Source organism: Amblyomma maculatum, chromosome 5 (genome assembly GCF_055883805.1).
Source record: "Amblyomma maculatum isolate TAMU_Amacu chromosome 5, ASM5588380v1, whole genome shotgun sequence".
NCBI classification, from domain to species: Eukaryota; Metazoa; Arthropoda; class Arachnida; order Ixodida; family Ixodidae; genus Amblyomma; species Amblyomma maculatum.
Window position 1 is genome coordinate 126,266,815 of NC_139348.1, and position 24,937 is coordinate 126,291,751.

Genomic DNA, 24,937 nt, shown 5'->3' on the forward strand with positions numbered 1-24,937 from the left:
TTTGCACACGGTGACTGGGCAGGAAGCAAACATGTCTGGTGGTGGCCAGTTCTACATGTGACACATAATTTGGAGAAGTATCTGTGACGTGAGAGCAATGTTTTCCCTGCCAGCATTTATCACAACGAGCTAGATTATTTTGAAGATTACCAATCCAAAACGGAAACTCAAAATGACGTTTTCAGTTGAGCCCTTAGGTGAACACAACAAATTTGATTCGGCGTTCAAAACTAGGATAATGTTCAACGGCCTGTTTCTTTTTTTTTTTTCTCTCTCTCTCTCTCTTCTCATTTAACATAAAAATTCTACATCTCTTAGCAAGCAAAGCCATTTTTCTACGTTCATGCACCTCTTCTTTCACGTGATATGTCTCCAATTGTGGTCGCCCTACCGTAATATGTGATACTCCCATCCCCCTCTATATGTTAGGCAAAATATCCATTATATCAAAGCCATAGTCATCGCCCGGCTTTCGAATATGTAAACCGTGGGCCTCACAATGCGCGGAAAATATCTACGCCAGCATCGCGACGGAGAAAAAATAATAATAAAAAAAACGACAGAGTAGACAGGAAGTAACATTTGTTCACGCATCCTCCAGAATTTTCGAGGTCCCATGTACAAAGAATGGTAGTGCAGGAGAAAAACTATCGAGATGTGGAGGTAGGCATTCTTTTGTTCGCTAGCGCAAAGTAGTCCGCGCCCTATAATGAACAAAGGGTCGCTGTCGCTTTGCGCCATGATATGCAGCGCCAATACAGACGTGGCAGAAATTCGATTGCTAGGCGACCCTTTCATAATGGCGCCGGGTCAACTCGCAGTTGGCGCAGCTGCCCTCGCGTGCTGCGAGCAGTCGATTGTCTTACGAGTGTTACGACATTATCTTACGAATCTTCCGAGCACAATAGCATACCGTTATTAGGTTGCGTGTACATCTCTTGTCAAGCCATGCTAAGAGCAAACAAAAGCTGCATATATTCGAACATCGTTTTTTTTTTTTTTTCGCGGGAGGGGAGGGGGGGGGAGGAGAAGGGGAGAGTCTCCGAAACATTGCTCAACCGCCTTTTCCATGAATATCAAAAGGCGGACGTTGACGACGAACCGGATATTACGGTGACATTTTACAATAACATGAGTCCCACTCGAATTTCGGTCCATCGGAATTCCGTACATCTACCAAACGCGGCATGAACGTCTCCAGGAAGCAGCCCCTTTCAAGGGTGCAGCGCTCATTAGACACACAAGGGATCTTTGTAAAAGCCAGCTTCAGGCCCACGGGCCCTCACATGTAATGTACTCGTACAATGCATGCAAAAAAGACGGTTTGAGAGCTTGTCGATCTCCATATCTGCGAGCTAATGACAAACATTCGGCAGTGGATTCAACATCCGTATGAGAACAAGGCATGGAAAAAGGAAAGAACTTAGGAGAGGCCCTGACGCCATTTTTTTTTTTTTTTTGAAGCGGGAGCGGCCGCGCGGCGACCAGACGCTGCAACGTCTCTCCTCCTCCTTTACCGGTCGCATTCTCTTTCTCCGCGACGCTCAGGTACCTAGGGCCCTTAGCAACGCTGTTGCTAGTGGCCCGAGTTTTCATAGCAACAGCGTCGCCGTTGCTAATGGCCCGACTTGGCTAACCCTAAATTTTGACGTCACTTCCGCCACACTTTCTCCAATGCACTGGGAATGGCAAGGGCCTAAGTTGTTTCCTGCCTCCATGGAACAAGGTATAATAGTTAAGAGGGGGTGCAGGGTGTGCGGTCTGTATCGGGTGCAGCGCTAAGGGGGGGGGGGGGGGGGGGTGCAGCTGGGCATTGAGAGGGAGTAAACGGCGGGGGGCGAAATGAGCTATTGTGCAAAGACGCCAGAAGGCGTGCGTTGGACTGACTGGCAAGTGTGATCTTCTCGTAGAACGAATTATTCTATTGTGAGGAGTGCTTGAAAACACATGCCTTATGATGCCAAAGACACGTGCCACGCCATTTTAACCTTGTAAAGGCTCCGTGTACGTGTGCGTACCCTGGAAACAGCAGCATTAACCCGATACTCATCGGAAACACCTGCGCGGGAGCGTAGACGACACCCGTCGGAGGCCGCGCCGCCGCATCGCCTCTTTTTTGTATTTGCAGTTCACTCTCCTTTCCCAAGCGAGGACCGCTGGCAGTGTCTCCTCTTTCCGGCAGTCTTTTGTCTTCTTCATTTATCTCCTGCCTTTCCCGCTGCTCGGTCCAGTAACACATCCGCCTCACACTTTCAAAACGCCGAAAGGCACGAAATGCCTGTTGCTCAGTGGAACGGCAAGTCTGATCACTACAGAGGAGGTAGAAAGGAAGTTGCGATTCGGTCATTCAGATCTTAAAATCGGGGACGGGGATCGGGGACGGGGAGGAAGGGGGGGGGGGGGGGGGGGGGGCTGCCGCGCCGCGCCTCCGCACCACGTGCGGGTGATCCTAGCGACGCCATATCCCTCAACCCTTGTTTCTTGGCGTTATTTAAGAATTCCATCTTTTTACCATTTCCATACTATAAATCTATGAAGCACAACTCAAGGAAGAAACTGCGTTACAAGACTGGGCAGAGAAGCATGAATACAGGAGACAGGGCAAACGTAGTTTCCAGTTCTGAACTCCTTCACCATATGGCATCTGAACGCATGGAAAGCGAAAACAAAAGCGGAAACACGAGAGTCTGCTCTTATGAAATATGTAGATGAAACACTTCTGCTCAGCTTACTCAACTGGGATGACCTGCCTGCCCATGCCGCACTCCACACCAGCATCCGCCATTTTAAAAGGGGCATCAAGAATGTCATACTCTTAGCTCTGTATCATTATTTTGTTTTCATTTGGTATATCTTATTATATCATACTTTATCTCCTTTTCTTTTCACTGAACTTAGTTCTCAGCTATTACACATAAAGTTGTTTGGACTCATGGCTGATACGGCTAGTGAAGGGGTCCAAATGTTCAGCCTATACATTGTTAATGGCAGACACCTTTCTTATACAGCAGAAACCAAGGACGTTACAGTTAATTATGTATTAGCAAATTATTTTCAAAACAGTACGCAGTACAATACCACCCTTAGTCACCGGCAGATCTTCCATGGTCATCCCAACATATCAGTACAGGCATGATAAACATGTTTTAAAGGTGCTGAAAAAACAGAGGCGTTAAAAATTGTGGGGATCACTAAGCTACGTCTTTACTGTATGACCCGGTAGCCTAGGCTACCAGCCACATATAAACCATCGCTTTAACCAAGCGGTGTAAGCAAGCCTGCGTGACCAAGAGTTAACGTGAATGCAAATATCCTAGCAGACTGATTCTAATATCATCCTCCAATTTGAAATGAGAGACCCAAGTTGGCAACTCCTGCCAAACTTAATGTCAGCCAACCCTACGTCCATTAGTGATCGGCCATGTCAGCTACCAGCTATCATCTGCCAGTGCCATGGTCGGGATTTTTCGCTCAGAAAGTAAACACTGACGGATGGCGAACGCTTTCCCCGCGCAGAACACATGGGGTCCGAGACAGCAGGGCAGGCCGCTTTTCGACAGTAGAGGGCGAAGGAAGCATCAAGGCCGCTCTGTCCCCCCACCCCCCCCCCCCCCCCCCCCCCCCCCCCCCCCCCCCCCCCCCCCCGCCACCCCCCTATCGTCTCAAGTGAGCTCCCTCGTTACCGAAGCAGCAGCGAGACACCCTGCACGTACTCCCGCCTATTTTTTTTTAACAATATGAAGCGTTGCGTCTCTACCTGCAACACGTAGAATGCTTCTCCCAGCTTTGCAGGTTCCTTATTCATACAGAAATTTAACACAATGGGATAGTAACAACTGGACTCTTAACTATAGTAACAAATTAGGATGGCAGGTTTGCTTGAATCCGTCAGAATTAACTAAAATCGCCATCCTTTGCCGCGAGAAGGAGGCAATTCAAGCAGCATATGCAGTAGCGGTTGTCATCAGCTTTTATTCATTTGGGTAAAGAATCGGTCTAAAACTAGAACTCCCTGACAATTTACTTTGGTAAGTTATTTTAGGGTAGATGCTCCGCAGGAACCCTTTCGATGTATGCTGCTTGTTTGGCTTTAAACCACACCAGACGATGCGTTTTTTTTAGGTTATTTCTGAGTGAATCAGGCAAGTAGCACGTTATATGAAAAAACGGGCACTTTTAAGCACAACTTCGTGCGTTAAATTACAGCACGAATTAGCAAGCGGTGTAGCCGAGAGACGCTTTATATACATTACATTTAGTGATGCAACACTTGATCTTGTTAAAAAATTGGGCGAGGGTGGGTTCGCTATGCTCACATGGGCATCAGCGTCCTCAGTATACTGGAACTGATTTTCTGAGTGTTTGAAATGCATTCACTTAGTGCATGAGTGAGTGAAATTCTTAGCTTTTAAAGCTCGACACCTTGAGTCGTCCATCCGATTAAGAAAAAACTGCGCAAAATATTCCCCAAATACGAGACACGTGTATTTCGTATTGCGGTGACGTTCGAGTTGGACGCGTGCTTCCACGGGCCCGAAACGGGCTCTGGGCACAAGAAAAAGCGTACAAAAAAAAAAAAAAAAGGAGGAACGAGGACGGGTACTGGCTGGCTATTTCCGCTTCATTTAAACTTCTTTATTCGGTATACGGCAGTATAAACGAGAGTGGTTGTTTATTTGTTTGTATCCTGCCTCTCAGCACAAACGTCCTGAGTGTATCACGCGATCTAGTGCTCTGGAGCTGCAGCCAGACGCGTGGCAACCGGTGAGTCACCAGAGTGCATTCGCTATTGCAACAGGCGTTGTTGGGATATAGATACTTTCGGGTTTCGGCTACGCTACGCATGATTCCTCGGTCACGCGGCGCTTACGGTGAAAAGGAAAAAGCTTCTCGAGCACGAAGGACCAGCTCATCGACTGGGTATGGGGAAAACACTCCAATTGCGGAAACACGTATTGATATAACACCACTGCTGGGAGGCCGTGGCAGACGCATCCGCCGTGCACTGATCTCCCTTAAAGACTGTACACGCTTCTCGTGTTCGCGCCGGATATGACGAAAACGTAGATATTACTTGAAAGCATAGCACTGCCCCACCCCCTCCTCCAACTTTTCTGGGCGGCATGCTAACTGGAGCGTATCCATGCATATATGCGTATAAGTCGAGCTAATTGCGTAAGCCAAACTTCCGTCTGTTCTCTGATAGGGTATATCTGTTCTTGGCCAACTGACTAAGATATCCGGGGCAAGACGAGATGTTCTTCTTATCAGCATTGCTTTGTTCTTTGCTCTTATTCATTCGAGCTTGTGTCTTGAATAAACTTTAGTTGTGAGCTAGCGCTTGTCCTTGTTTTCCTCACTTGTTCTTGTGTCTACGCAAGTCAACCAACTCGCCCAACTTTATGCTCTCTTACGCTTAATAGAGAAATGCAAATTGCTTTGAAAGCACCGCTCGAAGTGCAGCTTCGCTCGAGGAAAAATGGGGAGAAGTCGAATTCGCTAACTAGGCCTTCGAAAGTAGTTCTGCGCGTAGTGTAAACCTGGGTGAACGTAGTACGTACGCGTGCAAGTACAGCTGTTGCTCGTAGGTTGCGCATGGTACACACGATGTGTCTTCCAAAGTGCTTCGAAGAGCATAATTGAGCTCAGAGTCGAAAATCGTGTCCGTTTGCTTCCGTGTCCAGCTGTCTCTGTATGTAGTACTACGTCTTATGCGAATTTGCTGTGGCTCGATTGAAACTGTGGAACATATCCTATTTGAGTGCACTGTGTACGCTGACGAGCGTGCAACCTATGAACATAGCATGGAGAAGCTCTCCCCAATGATTTAACAATGGACAATGTTTTAGGTCTCTTAGCCTGCCCTATAGGCAACAGAGACTCGCGATGAACGTTTTATTTACATATTTGAAAGACATTGGACTCCTTGACAAACTCTAAATTCACCTCGCATGTTTCCCTCAGGCATTTTGCAAGCTGTGAACTAACAATATAAGCACATTAGTCGGATCATGCATTTCATTATTTGATTTTATATCATTACTCCACTAAGCACCTTAACACGTATTTAATGGCCGTGTTTTAAATCCCCCTTCCATTCTATTATTTCTCTCACCATTCTTTTTCAATCTTTCCCTCCCGATTTTCCATTCCTACACAGAGTAGCATGCCAGCGAAATCTAAACGCCGGCAAAATTCTTTGTTTTTCCCTCTCTTGTTTCCTAAAACTTTGTAACGAGTGGTCCCAACCTCGAAATCCGTTTGCTGAAGATATCTCGACTTGTGAACCGCGTTCATTGTAGTCATCGTTATCATACAGAAAACGTCATCTCGCTTTCCAAGTGGGGAAATTAGGGATGTTATGCCGAAGTTCATTTTCTTCACCGAAAAAGTATGAAATGCCCATGATTTAAATGGAACCGCCCTTCAATAGTCTCCCCCCCCCCCCCCCCCCCACCTCTTCTTCGACCTTTCACCTGCCCCTCCAGGAATGACCCATGGATCTTCGAAGCCCTGCCTTCAGTTCAGTTCAGTCGTTCAGTCGTGTCCGACTCTTCGTGACCCTATGGACCATATCACGCCACGCTTTCCGGTCTCTCACTATCTTCCTAACATCACATAACTTCATCTGCAGCGCCTCGAGGATGCCATCTAATCATCGCGTTAGCTGCCTACCCCTTCTCCGGTGACCCTCAACCTTTCCCAACACCAAATCTTTCTCCAGCGACTGCTCTTTTCTCATCAGATGACCAAAGTAGCTAAGCTTTAACTTGATAATTTATCGGTGCTCAAATGTTTAGACACATCCATAACACTTTCACTGCTTTGGGTAAAAAGATAGAAGCGGCGCGCTCGGAAACGAGCTTTCTTAGAGACTTGTTTGCTTCGGTTTAATTTTTTTCTCTTTCTTCGATTCCGTTTTGTTTTATTTTTCGTTCTTCTGATTTAGTCGTTTGTCTCTCGCTCCATTATTTTGTTCGTATTGACATTCGCTTCCTCCTCGATGCATTTGTTATTTCTCTCTTAACTCATTTATCTTTTCTTAGATTCATTCATCCGTTTTCTTGTAGTCTCGATCTTATCGCCCTTGGCCTTTTTATTTACTTTTGCCTGTTTTTTTTTGTTTGTTTTTTTGTTTTTGTTTTTTTAGTGTTCATTGATTCTTCTTCTATTCAATGTTCCCTCGATCCGTTTAAGTGCTGCTTGAAACTACACCCACGCAGTTGGTTTCTGGGCTACCACAAATCAGATAAAAAGGTCCACAGAGGCAACGGCATTAATGGGGGAAAACTCCCTCTAGCTGCAGTTTCTTCCCGAAAAACAGAATGTCACCAAATAAGTAAGAACCATGCATTCCCCTGTGCACGAAATCAAAGTTTTGTAAGTTTCCTTGAAGACGAGTGCACAAGAGATGCATGCGTGTCAGCCCGGCAATCAGGGTAAAGAATCAGCACTGATTGAACGGAACTAAAGCGCGCCAACCATTACTCGACCTATGGACACGCGCTCAGTACAGTCAGTCACCTACGCATTGGGAAAACATTTTCTTGGGTACCGACATAGGGGCAGTATTAGGTGATTAAGAACAAATAGTGAACAAAGAAGCACGATGTACGAACTTACAACGAGTTCACGATTTTAGGAAGTCGTCTTGATCAGATGATAATTATTCTTCACAGTGTAAACTTTGCCAATTAATAGATGCCAAACAGTGAGCCATTAGCCCAACTTTTTAATGTAAAAATCCGTACAGCTCCTCAGGAAATTACCTCTTCTAATTTAAAAATTAAGCCACTTATATTTTTGCTGAATAGGTCAAGGTCGTTGTGTACAATCGTGCATTAGTTTAATCTTCACAAAGGATCTCGCTGATTTATTTTTATTTTCTTTCATGTGTGTATTACATAATTAAAGCACCGTGCATGCGGTGCCAACACTACCAAAAACAGTTGCAACAAAACTGTCCACTTTCATAGCACGAATTCACTTACGACGGCAAAGGAGGCACTCTCGATTTCTCCCAAGCCCCGTTGACTGTCAGCCCTGAAGTGGACAGCCTTCGCCGCTTGCTCGAACGAGGAAATCGGTGTACTTTCCCACTAGGGGACCCGCTTCCGCCATTGCTGGCACCGAGCGCGCGATCGAAATTGCAGCTTACATGTCTGTTGGCAGTATAAAACGAAAACACGCCAGCTCGAAAGCACCGACCAGGCAGAAAGCGAGCGCGGCCCTTCGTTGAGCTGCTTGTTCGTGCCTACTGGTAATGAGCGCGAGCAACGCGCGCTGCAGACACGCATGCCGTTGCTGTTGTTGGGCGGACTGGAAGCAGCTTTCTGCCTCCACACAGACCCGGCGATCAGGAACAAAAGAAAATCAGAAGAAATAAGAAAAAAAGGAGATGCAAAACTTCTCAAGCTGGCATGCGGAAAGTGTGTTACTTGGAGGGGATACTTTGGAGAGCTGAGCAAAATGGTACGCTTCACTGGTCACACAGCCACCCCGGAAGGCAAAGAATGCCGGGACGACCAAAACGCCAGGAGAGTACAATACAGAGCTTCCCTCTCTCTGTGTGTCTATAGACTTAAGCGCTGTAATATAGTTATGCGAATAGCTATAGGACGGTCAGAACAATAGAACTAATAAACGAAACACGCCGAAAGTAGGTTGCAAGGAACGGGTTTTTCTGCGCCGCAAGGACAATAGGCAGATGAGGATGAAAGGCAGTAAGCAGTCTATCTCGGTTCTCTACTAATCATCGCAGAAGGAGCTCAAGGAGAGTACGAGGAGAACAACGCCTCGCATGGTTTTCGAAGCGGCTGGCATCGTCGCCCGCCGCCGGTCGGGGACATGAATCGTGTGCCAGACGCTGGCCGCAGCGGGAAAAGCGAAGCAGCCGCCCGTCAGCTTGTTGCTTTTACTTTTTTGTTTTATACGCATAAATCCATCAGCTGCGAGGTCTTTGTACGGCGTTTGCTCACTATACCTCAGGTGTATTTGTACGTGACAGCAGCAAGGTTGTCACGCCTGAAATAACGGGACAGCAGGGGGAAGGGAAAAGGCAGGACAGAAAAGTTAATGAGAAAAGGGTTTAGCCAGTCGATACGCTGTCGCCCACCTGTCCCGCGTTTTGTTGTTGCTGCTATCGCTCAGCCTTTGTCCTCATTGCCGCGGTGAGCAATGTGTTGGAATGATACAGTAAAGAGACTTAGACAGAAAATAGGAAATATTGGTTAGTGTATTTTGGCGTCGAAACTGTGCTTATCGCATTGCGAAACGCCCATAACCGCATACAATCTGCCACCTGTCATGAAATGATTTGTCATTGCATTGTCTTATCCAGCAGTTTTGCTTCTGCTTTCAGGTTGCTGAACAAATGTTCCTAAGTCACAAGGGAGTTTATATGAAATCACGTGACGCATGAAAAATCCGCAGTATGTTCGTTGTTTTGTAGTTATACTGTATGTAAACTCTTCAACTGACATGACCTAGAAGTTGAAACGACCTTTACAAAGGGCTATTATGTAGCTTTACAGGCTCTAACTGGTCTCAAACTCACAAGTGATGTTGGGACCATCGTTTGGCAACTAGAAACCGAAACTGCGCGGCGGAATAAACTCAATTGTAAGTTACTTAGTAAATGCAGACCGTTGTTACCCATATTTGCTCGTTGTTACGCATAATTCCAGAATGGAAATACCCTAAGAAAGTTTTGCGCCTCTACGCCTTTAACCCTGTGTAAATATACAGCAAGCACTGATTGCTTCTCGCTCACTTTATTGCGTGTCGCATAGCACAACTTGATCGTAATTACAACTTGATCGAAACTGCTCAAAGCAAATTTATCAGGCGTGCTATAGGATCGCTCATACATATATTCGGTTAATAGGAATTGACGCTTGCTTGTCTTGGCTCAGCCGCTTTCCTTGTTTGATTCGCTGCTGTTCTATTACGAAAAAATAAAATGGCGGGCTGTTGATTCCTTTCAGGTAATGCAGGTATATCGAATTCCACGTTTCATTTACTATGCGTGCTTCAGCATTTCTGCGCAATATTCTCAGTTTTAAACGTTCAGACATAAGCTCGATTTTATCGTTTAAGTTATGCGTCAATATTGTTTCAGTAATAGACTTCCGATTTCTGTTCTTTTATACTTCCGTAAGTCAGAGGTCAATCAGTAGCAAGGGACCAATTCAAGCCAATTTCTTCATACTTTTATCTTGCCTGGGTGTCACACGGCTAAAGATCACGCTATCGACATGACTAAACAGCGGACAACAGACAAGGAAACTACGACACTCTTGCGAGAGTGAAAGAAAAGAATGAAATAAGGAAATAAAGAAAATGGGACTGCCAATACCCATTGCTCGTTGACAACATTATTGCCGTTTCCATTCGGCCGACTGCCAAGGCAAACAGGGCGGAGCAGTCTCTCAGCGCTAAGTCCAGCAATAAAACAGTGCAAAGGAAGCTTCTCACGAGCGACAGACCTGTATGCGAAATCGGGCTGCGTGCGCAGCAACGGTAGGACTGTCCTTCAGCATGAGCGTCCTTCGGCCGGGCAGAGTGGTGCGCCCTGCTACCCAGCTCTTCTGCTTTATACTTTGAACCCTGCAGTAACTGAGGCTCACTGACGCAAGAAGATTCTCCTTTAAAGCCGGAGCACCCCACCTTGGACAATCTATATTCCAGCGTTGCGCTTCGGTATCTCGTGAAGTGATTCTAGGTGCACTCCGATACTAACACGGTCCCCCAGTGCGCCGACTGAATTTCAAGAATGCGTCTGTTCTTATGCTACCGCACAGCACATGGAGGAATGCAAGGTATGAGTCGACCCTCACAGACTCCATATTTATAAGCAAGACTATGTCCTCTGCAAATAAAAATGTCTCTCGAAATGATCCGCAATGATCTCTCTGCAGCGTCTTCCCTGGCCACGCTATTCTAGCATGTTTCCTTAACAGATTTTTCCAAACCGGCTACGCTTCTCATATCTCTTAATCCGTGTTATCACCTTGTAATATCACTGATTACCTGAACTACGTCTTTTAATTTCAGCGATAAAGTATCGCAAAACCTATAGAGCTTGTTCGAAAATATAGCTGATCATTATTCTTACTCTTACGCCCGACACATGCCCTCTCTATAGCTCACTGCAGTATCGATCACAGGCAGCCTGCTTTGAAGTTTGTTGTGGCCATCGCGGCGCCATAACAAACAGCATGTTGAGAGAAGAGAGAGCATTTCTAAGCCACGCCCAAATTTAATCTGCATTGCTTTCCCGCGTCGCCTACTTGCAGGTGCATGAAAGGGACTCGCGCACTTTGTCAAAGCCAAGCTTTGCGCGCGTCAGCCAACTGGGCGATGTCGAACGCGGCTGTAATCCTGGTTTTATAAGCGGAAGGTCAGACCTTATATAGGCGGAAGTGTCGCGTGAAAGGGATAGGAAAGATGCATAATAACAACTGAGCCAAGAAGCAGAATTCATACGCAGGCAAAGCAAGAAAACCGGCTACATGATTCGAGAAGGTCAACCTCAGAAGCAAACAGGGATAGGACTGGTTGCTAAACACATTCACTGCCAAGTTTCTTCATGTGCTAAGCCTGCAAACTTTTTCGCGCCGCCATGTCTTCACTCTGGCCAAGAATTTTTGTCCATTCGAACCGGGCGAGACCGGGCGACATATTATTTACGTTTAGAAACGTGTGATAGTAAATGTGTCGCCTAAATTCTCTATTTTTAGAGTGCTCTCTTCTATACGGCAGCCGACGCACCGGCCAGTTTGGCTCACATGAACGCGCCACATATGCTCTTCCTCTTAAAATGCATCGTACGAGTCAGCGTGCTTATCACACTTGCCCCTTTCTGACCCCTGTACTGTTTCTCTTTTACTTGTCATGTAATAGACCGGGTCTTAGGGCAACAACTTCATTTCGGCACGTGGCTAACGATCCCAGAAAATGTGTCCGTCATGCAACGTTAATTGAAGGTCTAAACATTTCGAAATAAAAAGCATCGGGCAGTTTATCGGCAAAATAGATTCGAGAGAGTTAGTTATATGTAGTCATAAGCTAACCTAGCTCCAGAGGCATAGGTAAAGGTTGTGTTCTTTTTTAGAAGCAACACTAAAAATCATCTGCATATCTAATCGAATCCCAGCCTCGGCGGCCGCCTTTCGGTGGAGGCGACAAGCAAGGCGCCCGTGTGCTGTGCGATGTCAGTGCACGTTCAAAAACCCCAGGTGGTCGAAATTTTCGGAGTCCTCCACTACGGCGTCTCTCATAGCCTGAGTCGCTTTGGGACGTCAAACCCCACAAACCAATTGACCAACAACCTCTAAAAGCGAGCCCCATTTGAAATTTCCTTTCCTAAAGTAAATATCGCGAGGAATGAGTGCATTGCACACAACACCTGTATACAGGAACAATCGCGCTGCAAAATAGCTCGCTGTCACAATCAGCAGAGCATTCAAACAATTCTGCAACAAAGCTGTAATATTATCTATACGGACAAGCGAGCAGAGTTCTGGAAAGATGCTTGGCCGCTTTCCGGCATGAGGGTTCTGACAGGCGAAAATATGAACTTGACCACGGAATAAAAGCAAGTCTCGTATGTCTACTGAAAAGTCAGAGTCAATATTTCCGGTGCGTTGAAGGAACTGTGCGACATCCGCTGACGTTTCGGTGAGGGAGGGGTAATTCAAAACATGGCCCTTATACCTCTATAATGAAAACTGTCTTTCTTCTATAAACACGCTTCGGTATAATTATGGTTCTGAAACTGCTGAAGGGAATTGACGGTTGGTGTTCTCCGCCACATAAAAAAAAAAAAAAAAGAACTTTTACATCCGCATTTGACGATGTCCCTGGTGAGAATACCGAATTCTGGTCTCCTGCGAAACTTGTTCCTTTTATTTCCTTGAACGGGACATGAATCTTATTCGCAGCTTTCCTGCCGTACATTCCCTTTGGTAAGAAGAGAATCTTAAAATCTTTACTAACTTAAACAAGCGTGAAGTCATTTCTCTTGAAAGAAGAAACCACTTCATTTACCACTCTGTCACTGGGTAAGTCAGGATTTTGCAGGAGCATACCTGCACAAACAAGCAGTTTCCACCTTCAACAAGACAGCACAATAATGTCGGTGAAGAGTAAGGGATCAAAGGGATAACGATTCTCGGTAAGAGTCAGACAAGACGGTGCAGAACAGCTTGGATGAGGAGAAAAATAAATTTGACCACCAAACAAAAGGTTGTTCGAGTTAAATGTTTTGGTAATCGGACACATAAAGAAACTTGGAAGCGAGTAAGAAGCTGTTAAAAGTACGATAAGAAAACTTATGGAAAAAAGACGCTTCACTTAGCTACGCTTGTAGGCCTGCGTATGCGTTCTGCTTGCTGGCTCAGACATCAACTCATGTTATGCATCTTGACCATCTTTGTCATGCGACACTTCCGCCTCTATAAAGTGTGACGTTGCGTTAGTAAAGCCAGCCGTCCACGAGCGCTAGCGGACGTACATATGCGTGCATGTGTGCGTGCGACTTTCCACTTTTATGTGTTTGCTCTATAAAGTTTTACAAAATTGCTATACACCAATATGCCTAAGAAGAAGTATTAATTACCCAACGCTTCCGAATGTCGTCTCGTCTTTGTCGCTGCCCGTGTGCCTGACGTTAGAAGCCTTTAAGCTCGCAGTGGATAGAGGATCCTGATTCAATGCTCATGCCAAATGAGCATTAGAGACTCATACTAGAGAGATTTCATCATCATCATCATCAGCCTGACTATACCCACTGCAGGGCGAAGGCCTCTCCCATATTTCTCCACTTAGCCCGGTTAGAGAGATTTAGCTTACCGTGATCCGCGATCCGCTAGTGTGATCCGCCCCCGCGCGTTCCACTGCGCATCCCAGACCCCCTTGCCGCCGACAGATGGCGCCACATACTGGATGTCGGCACATAGACCTGCCGCATCGGAACCAATCAGTTTGTGCGCCCCGCCCACGAGCGGTAGAGGGCCACGGTGGCGGATCGCGGATCACGGTATGCTAAATCTCTCTACTATAGCGCTACCGCTTACCGTTACCGTGTACCGCACGCGCTGGTAGTCTCCTGCTATGGATACCCCTGCATGCCGAATGCGCCGGCATATGACGAGAACGTGGCGCCATCTGGTACCCTTAGGGTGATCTGCGCATGCGTGCTGACGGTGTACGGTAGCGGTAAGCAGTAGTACTAAGGTAACACTTTCTATTGTGTCGAGGCATTCTAGCAGTGAAATACTCGCAGTCGCACCTGGGCACTGTACGTTGCCCTAGTGGATTACTTATATGGTTAGAATGCATGACATGGCAAGCACTGCCACAAAAAGGGCGTAGCGATGAGCCAAAACAGTTTCTCCGCTTAGGTGGGCGGAGATGAAAAAATATGCAGGGTTTAACCAGGTTACACGGATGAAACTGTGAGAAAGCAACGTTTCAATTACCCGCGTCCGGACATGTGACTGTGACGTCATGATTTGGTGGGCCAATCTGGAGCAAGGCAAAATGGTTTCCAAGAGCCTTGCTCGCTGTGGTGTCAGCATGACTGCTCTTTTGGAAAAATAAATAGTACTATAATGGCTGCCAATCGGAAATAGTAATAATTGCGAACAAGTTACCAGTATTCCGTTTGTAGCTTTGATACTTATCTAGAAATATTGGTAGTTACTAACATAACACCTGCCACCAGGTACCAGTCAACCCGATGCGTACTTTATTCTGTTCATGCGCTTCTATATCAAAAATAGAAATAAAGAATTTGGACGCTGTAGGACTTTGTAAATAAATTAATAAGCATGCAAACTATCATGTTTACGTATCTCTCATACGGTTTCCCGGCAAGTGTGGCCATTCCCGTTCTGCTTCCTCGCAGTCATTTTTGCAATGCGTCCTCGCACACGTGCACCGGCGAAAGAATAAAACTAAAAAAAGCCGGCAAATGCCGAAAGGTGGCAATCAACAGCAGCCACTGCTTCATCGGAGCGAGTAAAAAGTGCCGAGCTCAGCGCCGCACTGTTTGGCACAGGTGCGAGAAATACCCTTCAAAGCACGAAGCTTAAAAGGATGGCCAGTGTAATGATTCCTCCCGCCAAGCCCACTCGCTTTCCGCGTCACGGGGTCGCACTAGAAGCGCGAGGAGCCGTGCCTCGAGTACGCGCGCCTTTCCTCGTCCGCCGCCGCCACGCGTACAAGGCCGCACGAGTCAGCGTACGACGACGCAATAAATGTTTCGTAAGTCTGTATCCTGCGCAGCAATTACGCACGAGGCGTTCGTGTATCGTGGTTGACCATGCGTAGAACAATTAAGCTTCTCGGAGTCGAAATTTATCGCGAAACGTCAGCTGTAGGTGGCACTTGAGTTGCTTCCTCACCATCATCATCATCACCTCAGGCACGGACACTGTATGGTAGACACTGGGTACATTCGATTTTCCAGTCTCGTACTACTCGCTGACAGGTCTCAGCTTCCGCTCTGACAGGAAGCAGCGTGATGGTCACATGACCTTGCGAGCTCCCTCTAACGTTTGCTCTTGCTGCTCTTAGCAGACGCGATGCCAACCATCAGTCACCGCGACTCAGTTCTTTCGCAATGACACCGCACGCACGTTTATCTTTTGGCATACGTGTAATATCAAAAATAGATAACATAGGCGAGAATTATTCGGTGCTCTTCGCGAACGGAATGTGACACGACTGAATGGAAGCGTTTTGCAGACCTCAGTTTGGCAGGGTTTTCTTACCGTCACTGCTCACAAAGTGTTTCCAAAGGCCCAGCTCACTGCGCTCGAAAGATTAAAAGATATATTTTGCAAAAGCATTTGCAACAAGTGTTACCTGCTCCAGCACAAAGCGGTTCGCTTGCGATGCTTTCAGAAACTGCGCGCTGAAAACATCGCGAAACCGGAGAAGAATTCAAGGCAGCACGAACAATCAATCCGTGTTCGGGACTCTGGACGCTTCCGCGTGTAGTGAAATTCGACTAAAAGCGAAGACGCAACATTCAAACGTCTTACAGCTGTTAAAAGAGATTGTGTCATTGATTAGCGCACGATATCGTACGCAGGAACACGAAAAATACTCAGAATGCGCCCGGGGTCTAACTCAAAATGGCCGCCGGCCCAGGAGCTTTACTGGTGGGCGGGGCTTTTGGGCTGCCTGAGGAAAATCGAACGCCGGACAGCTGTCAGCCAGCAGTCCCGGGTAGTCCGGAACTGATAATCGAATGTACCCACTGTAGAATGAAAGCGACAAAACCTTATTGCAGCGATTTCTGGTAAACACCACAGAGCCATCCACGGTCACCTGACACGCGAAAACGTTATATCGCTTCTACGTTCTTCTCTGCTACTGCTGCTGCTGCTGTTGCTTTGTCAATTCTATTGCCTGGCTGAGACGTAGCTCTATGTTTGGGTGACAGGCTTAGACTAGAACAAAGAGACAAGGAAGTTATGTTTAACCGCGATGCGACTCTACAAAAACACTATCCCAGCGTATAAACTTCAATGAACGTCGCCTGTAATCTGCACGGAGTATGTCGCGGCTGCTGCGACATATTGTTTCTACGTGGAAATAAGCCGGTGGGTTTTACAACGACACTGAACGGATGATATTCTTGAAAGACAATTTCACAGTGAGTCACAACCGAAAACTCTCCAAGCCCTCCCGGCCAAGTGTTAGACGAGGCCCATGTGGACTTCAGCAGTAAGAGTGATGCATGCAAGGGACAGGTTATTGTGCCGATGCCCTGGCAATTCTAATGACGTCGCCATTTTGGGTCCTTAGGAGTGGTACCTTCACATATAGTAGGATACAACTTATTATTTTGTCACATGAGCCAGTAGAGCTAAGTAAGCCGGGTTACTGGGCACTAACACACAAGCACCGGCGGACGAAAGCTCAGCTGATGAACCTACTAGTGAGCGAGCTCCCCGGGCAAAGAACGCGTGCCAGTCTCCCGAGCTCGACCACATGGCGGCGTCAGTAAGTGATTAATATTGCGGCAATATGCAGCGAAAAAAGCATGTCAACGGGGAAGCCGCAGCCAATGGCAACCACTGGCTCTTTTGACTTATTTATTTATAGGAACATACTGCGGACCGTATATATATACATGGTCCAAGCAGGAGGAGCATCCGTGAAAAACGTAACACATAGAATAAGCATATATTTATACAACCACATCACATACAAGTCAGAAATTTATAACACACAAAGTGCTATTAACAAAATTTACTGATAAACTAGTTAATCAGTACTAATCCCGCGACAACGTCAACGCGTAACGTTAAAAGGTAGGAAGCGTGCAGAGTCGGTTAGAGAAACAATTCAAATAACTCGTGTTAATGGAATTCTAATGGAAATCAATAACAAGAGAGGACAAGCGATGATCGCCAAGGGTAGCAAGTTGGATACCATGGGAAGGAAGGCGTAGCAGGATGAGGCAGAAAGCTAGGTGGGCGGATGAGGTTAAGGTGTTCGCAGGGGTCAAGTGGATGCAGCTAGCACAGGGCCTAATTAAGTTAAAGTAATATGGGAGAGGGCTTCGCCTTCGCCTTCGATGCATTCGCATGTTTCACAGTAAAAGTGTTGGGAGTCTCGTTAATTGAAGAGCCAGGCGCCGTAGTAGGTATACGTCCAGAAACTCGGGATGGTCGAGAGGATCATGACGTCACGTGGAATTGAAAGTTGTCAAAACATTAAAAAAATTGTGATTTTAATCTCGACGTAACTCCAACGTCGTTGTGAGCCCGAAGAACGCAAAGGAAATAAACTGTGCGGAAATATAAGTTACGGCAACTAGATGGGAACCGAACGATCGAACGTGAGACATGTTAACCTAAGGTCATCACGGCACTCGTTCGACTCGGTTAACAGGAAGCATTGTGTGCGTTAAGTTAATAAAAAAAAAAGTATATCAGTGCAAATTGATCTTTCCTAACCGAATCGAACAGGAATAGGGTACAGGGTCGGTCGCTTACTGTTAACTTGAACACGGTAGCAGTCTTCAAAACGTCTTGAAGTGGGTGCGCTGAAGAGATGTTGGTTGATTGATGGTTTAATGAGTTTGACGTTCCAAAGCGACTCAGGCTATAAGAGGCGGCGCAGTGAAGGGCTCCGGAAATTTAGAACGCCTAGGGTTCTTAACATGCGCTGACATCGCACAGCATACGGGCATCTGGCTTTTCGCCTTTCGCCTCCATCAAAAAGCGGCCGTCGCGGCCAGGATTTGATCCCTCGTCCATCCGTCGAGCGTCATAACCGATGCGCCACCGTAGCGGGTCTAAATCTGTCAATCTGCGGTTTCATTACTTTTCTTCGATATGCACCCGGTTCGCAAACGATAGAACTTTGGAAACAGCTACCATGATCAAACTACAAGAGTGGACGACAATGTAATTCCGCTACGTATGTTTCAAGACGAATAGTGTAGCTTCCTCATCGAATCTAATACCCGTGTTACACGGGCAATTTCAACTGCCGTTCAGTTAAATCACAGTTCAGCGTTCCAAATGACGTTGAACTGAACGGCAGTCGATTGTAGTTACACGGAACATATTGCGAACCTCAGTTGACCCCCAGAATCACGTGATCCCCCACATGCAAGCAATTCTTACTAAAAAAAGTGCTTTATTTTTCATATATAAATTACTTTGTACAACATTTGCACACTTTATATTATTAAATTGCACATTTTGCACGCGTTTTTTTTTTTTTTCGAGTATGGAACAAATGAACTCGACACAAAGCCAAGTCAATCCATTTGAGGTGCGTCTGGCTTCGCTGCTTAATCGTCGTTTTTTGGTACCGCTTCGCGCGCTTGTGTTTTGACACACGTTTGAGTATTTAAAGTTGCAGGCTGGTACTTGCGTTAGCTAAGGCAGCAACCTTTCATGTGATTTTAGAACACACAGCGGTTGGAAATGCCACCGACTCGGTCGATGCGGCGCGTCCGCTGACAGCCACCTTGTCAGTTGACTGGTTCAACTGGGACCGCCGACCTCAGTTGAACTGAACCGCAGTTGAGATTTCAACTGCAGTTGGCGCTGCCGTGTAACATCGCTAACTGCCGTTCAGTTCAACTGACCGCCAACTGAACTGCCGTTGAAAACGCCCGTGTAACAGGGGTATAATATGAATCGAATAGAAATAGCCCATGATCGAATACAATTTTATTATTTGCACTAATATTCACTGTAATTGTATCAAATAATCGTATAAAGCGAGCAGCAGCATGAAATGTTCAAGAGCCAGCGCCGCTGCGCTACGGTGGTAACTTGTAGAGTTAAAGCTGTAGCTGTTATAAAACGCAGTAGCGATATCCTCTAAAACTCCGCTACGCGCATTCAATATATTAACTCCGTGAGTGACGAGTCATATGTGTAGGAAAATTGCTTTTTTTACCGATGACGAAAGCGAATATACTGGAGCCGGCGAGCCGGAGCTGGACGAGACGGTCAATAGCACCTATCAGCTACGGCCTTCGAGATCTGGCCATCAAGGCCGCAAGGTTGCTAAACTGGCGGACGCTTTGACGCGTGCTCAGTCTTGAAGGGCGAGAATGAGGATAATGAACGATGCCACACGAATGGACTACGTATACTAGTTATGGGGAACCATAGTTACCTTAGGAATGGTTAAGGTAGCGCGTTTAAATGCGATATTAGCGGAATTGCATCCCTCATGCCGGCCATACTGATATCGGCGCAATGGTATACGAAACGTCGTTATAGGCGCTGTTTTAGAAAAAAAAAACAAAACAAAAGCTCTAGTTGTTCACCACCACCGAACAAAAAGATTGTTCAATCTTTGTTCATAACATTTGTTTGACAGCCAAATCAAAAAAAAAAAAAAAAAAAAGAAGAACGACGCGGCGGATTGGAACAGGTGGGGCTCGAACCTGGGTACTCTTGTTCAGTACAGCCGACAGTCCATGTAGCTTTTATTTTTTCTTTTATTGCCGTCGTTGACTCTGAAAAACTGGTACTCGAATAATTAAAAAAAAAAAAACGAGTCAGTCAAACTCAGAATGCCGCGTCTGTTAAAATTGCTTTAAGGCAGCCAATTAGCCAAAAGCAGAAATCCAGTCGGATGGCTCAAGCAGCGCCCAGTACACATCTCTAACGAGCGTCACACTTGCAATAAAGTTGTCGTGTACAGGGCGAGTATTAGCATCCGCATGTCACACTTGCATCCTCGTTTTTCGCTGACTGTGGAGGCTAAGGAGCATGATTAGGTCCAAAGCGCTCACTCTCAAGTGAAAAATATTCGATCCCGTAAGGATGCAGTGGGGGACCTTTTTAAGCGTTCTTTGAAGAATGTCCCAGTGGAAAATAGGGTCCCAATAGTCCAAAACTCCACATTCTATAGTTTCAAGTTTCTTTCAGAAAAAAAAAAAAACAGATTGATGTCCATGGAACGAATATACCTTTTCCCGTGTGACCAAATTTTGATAGGTATTGTAATTGCATTCAACATGAAGAAGGAACTTTTCATCGATAGTCTAACTGGCATACTTTTAACTCGCTTTAGTACGTCCTGCCCAAGGCCTTCACGATGTGGTAAAATAGGGAGAATCACATCCAATAGATCCTTATGTATTTTCTTTGGAGGCATTCTTCTGAAGTATTACACCGAAAACAAGACATATAGCATTCTGCATCGTCTTAACCACTTAGATAACGTGGCGAGTGCTTTCGATTTTTATAACCAGATTTACTATACCGTTAAGCATCCAATGGATTTTTTTTTTTCGAACAGTCTTGGAAAAGTAACATTAAGGCGGACCTCATTCCAAAATCGCGCCAATCGTTTAGATTTCAAAAAGTTTACAACATATTCGATTGTGTTCGAATAATCGAATGTCATGACATTCGATTATTCGACATTCGAATCATTATTCGAAATTTTCGAATACTCGAAAGCCTTAAAAATAGAGGTAAAAAAAAACAGTGTCAGCGCCTGCAAAGTGACGTGCCGGCAGGATGCAAGACTGCCACAGGAGCCCATTGAAGGTATCGCGTCAAACTCTTGGGGTGGGGATCAAATGTCCTCCTATGTTTGTTTCCTTTTTTTTTTTTTAGATATCAGCGGCTGATGAGATAAAGGCGGTCAACGCTCTGCGTCCTCCGCATTATACGCCGATTCTCTGAACAGCTTTCTCTTTTTTTTTTTTCTTTTCTTTTTTGGGGCCATCTCAGCATCTATGCCCCATTACTTTCCGCAGAAAGAGCTTACGTCCACTGTAATTACTTTGATGGACGCTCGAGATAATGGCCTCGAGATAAGTCCACTCATTGTATTTCAATTGGGAATAAGCGGGAAGTAAAACGCGTCATGCACCCCAACACTAACAGGTCTAAGCGGAGCTTCACCAAAAATATATTTCTTTTTCTGTCGCCAGAACGACCGTGAACTTGTGCGCAAGACGCGCAGCAGCTGCTATAGTGCATTAAAATGCCCTGAAATCAAATGAAGATACTGTAGGAAAGCTTCATCGCTTGGATATATTGTATTGGAATTTTGCTAAGAAAACAGAAACATAAAGCGATACGATCTCTGCTGTAAAAATGAAACACTGGGAAAAAAGTGAACAAAAAAATTCTGGTCTCTCCTGGCATAATTACCTCAGAGGGCATTGAACTGGTTTAATCAATTTCGCTGAGCCTTATTGACGAAGTGAACTATCGATGTCGATTGTGTTGTACGCAGTCAAAATATGCTGTGTAAAGCCCACAGGCGTTGCGCATCAGCAGTCATGTAGTGGTCCGGGATAGTGAGTGGCTGTAACATATCTTGATGATGACGCAAGTTTTTCAGTTTTATCACTGACAGCGGTGGCTGCTCTTCAGTGTAAAACGAAGTGAGGAGACGTCCACATGTAAACGCGATGCTATCCTTCTCGGTAATACATGATCGACCGCCGAGATCGATGGTTTCGATATTAACAAAGCGCCAGAAACTGCTGTTTACTCATACGGCGGAGTACTTAAAGTCCCACGTTTCAGCAACTATCACGGAGACTTGCACTGCATTGTGTAGGAAAGCCCCAAGTGTTGGTTTGGCAAGTGGAAGAGTAATCAATCAACAACTTGGCCCATCTATCCATCAGTGGATCGATCAATCAGCTAGTGGGAGGTGCTAATTTTTATTCGACCTTGACATGCCGTCCCACCAAAGCGGCATTGTAACAGCTGAAAGAAAAAAAAACTGCGGAACTCGAGGGCGACGCAACTGGAAGCCTTTTTTTTTTTTTATGTAGTGTGCTGGTTTCGATAATCGATGCCGCTTTCTGTATTTTTCAGTGCCTCATTGGAAAGCCTTGTTTAAGGCAATCGTCAGAGCTGAATGACGCGAATTCTAAACGAGAAGGTCATCGGACGACGAAAGCAAGCGTGATGATGAAGGTAAACAAAACAAAAAAAAAAGATTACGGTCAATCGACGTTAGCACAAATCCCAGCTGTCGTTCTGTTTTTTAAATCCGTGTGACCCCTCTCTTGTTTTGAAATTTCATGTCGGCATTTTTCATCGTCAGGTGCCTAATCGAAATAAGGGAAAAAACTCATTGTGGAATGTAAAACAGAAACAACTTTTCCAACGAGGGCGCACGCACGCCGCGTAAGCTTACTCCGCATCGACCACCCCATGCGTTTTTGAAATGGCGAAAATACACACACAAGTTTACACAGACAGATATAACGCAAAAGAACAAACACGGATCACGGTAGCGGATCACGGTAAGCTAAAACTCTCTAATGACAGGAACTATCCCGTTCCAAGCTTTATTCGTCAAAATACCCTTGATCCGCAATACCACGCTTCAAGCTCATTCCGATCGTTCGCCGAACGCGACTGTTCTCTCATTCTTGCCTCTCGGACTAGACAAAGCTGCTGTGGCAGCCGGTATCTAGCCACTGACCTGTGTATCTCCGCATAAACGGCTTGCTTAAGGTTGAAAAGGAAAACACACAAAAAAAAAAAAAAAACTAGCGGTCTAATCAGTGCTGTACCTAGGTTAAGTCAATGCAGGAAAGAATAACTGTTTGGCAAAGTTCTGATTCAGTGAATACGCAGAGAACAGCACAAACATAGATATGACTAAAAAAAACTCTTTGTGCACTCTCCTTGCTAAACAGCTTGTAAACATCGAAGTAAATGCGTTGATTACTAATTAGCAAGTACCGGCGCACAGTATCCTAACCTGAGGCCGGCGCCTCTAAGCAAGCATTGTTTTTAACTTGTATTACTATCCACTTACGTAACATGTTCCAGGTGAGGTAGACCTGGCGGATGAAAGCAACGAACACGCTATAGCGTTGGCACATATATATTGAGGGGTGGGGACGGTACGGATACGACAATACCGCGAACTGTTGCCTGCTCGACAGCAAATGAAGCAGATTCGCCTGTCGTTTGAGGTGCGCCACTATGCAAGATTGTGATCAAGGTAGCGACGTGGGGAGGGTTGTATACAGTCACTAAAGGAACAGGGTGCGATGGTGACGGGGGCGGCATGAAGCTAGAGGAGAGGACGACGTTTGCAAGTTCCTGACGGACAACGGCCTGTATCATAGCCACGGTGTCGGTCAGGGGAGACGGGAGTGGTGCAGGAGTTAGGGCCTCGAATTCTCTGCGGACGATCCGTTTCATGGTCGTGGGATGGGAGGGCTGGTGCAAACGGGCCAGGTCATCGCAGGATGAGGTAGCCGCCGTGTCCGGAAGACGCTCAAAGCATAGTACCAGACGTCGTTGTTTAGCCTGCTCGAATTTTCGGCAGACTTGAAGCACCGAGTCGACGGTAGAGCAATCCATGCAGAATAGGATGTGGAATGCATCATCCACGATACCATCGAGGATATGCCCTACCTTGTCACTTTCCGGCATGGAGGTGTTGATCTTGCGACACAACGCAAGCACGTCCTGAATGTAGGCGAGGTAGGACTCCGTGGGGGATTGAAAACGAGAAGAAATTTCCGTTTTTGCAGCCAGCGCCCGTCCATTTGGTTTCCCGAGCAAGTCCTGAAGCTTTCGCTTGCAGATATCCCAGGTAACGAGCTCTTGTTCGTGGTTTTGAAACCAGGTTCGAGCTGTTCTCGCCAAATAAAAGATTATGTTAGCGAGCATGATGATTGCGTCCCAGTGGTTGTTCCGGCTGCAGCGCTCATACTGATCTAGACCATCGTCAACGTCTGGGTTGTCGTCGCCATTAAAGATGGGAGGGTGGCGAGTTTTCGTGAGGACAACTGGCTGAAGCGATGTTCCCGCGGTGGTAGGGGCTTCTTCGGAGGTCATCGTGGCTATATGAGACGTGGTTGTGATCCCAGGTAGGAGGCAGCCGCTTCACAAATCCAGCTTTTGGCTGCGTAAATGGGCTAATCGGCGCGTATGAGGATCTTGATTCACCTCCACGTCCACCAAGATGATACGTGGCAGAATTAAGGCTAGTACCACAACAGGGGAAACCACAACAAGTGATGATAGACGTAGGTATTATTGTTGTTGTTCTCTTCTAATTTGATGGCACATACCCACACAGAGGGATCGGCCAAGAATTGGGGTGCAGAGATATTAGATTTTGAGATGTATAATTAGTTTAGGCAAGCACCAACCGTTTCTTCAGCTTCGTCGTCTATCACTGTGTAGTCCATCGCCGTCCTCTTCAGTGGCATATACGTAACAATATTTATAGACATTCTATGCAAGCGCCGAGCTAACTAGGCACGCAAGAAAAAAAAAAGAAGGGCACTCAAGCTTCGTCGTTAACGGTATCACGCAATACCGTTTCGCACACCCGGGCGATGTTTTTTCTTTCACCTTTTTACATTTCAACTTTTCTTATCTTTATTCTTTTATACGCCGATACATAGCATCCGCAAGCAGTGCCTTTCCCTTCTGAGCAG

At 46.1% G+C, this 24,937-nt stretch overlaps 1 protein-coding gene across 1 annotated transcript in view; it reads right to left on the reverse strand.

The window, feature by feature from the left end:
- LOC146189460 (D-beta-hydroxybutyrate dehydrogenase, mitochondrial-like) overlaps nt 1-24,937 on the reverse strand; it is a 45,992-nt gene that overhangs the window by 16,709 nt on the left and 4,346 nt on the right. The window lies entirely within an intron of this gene.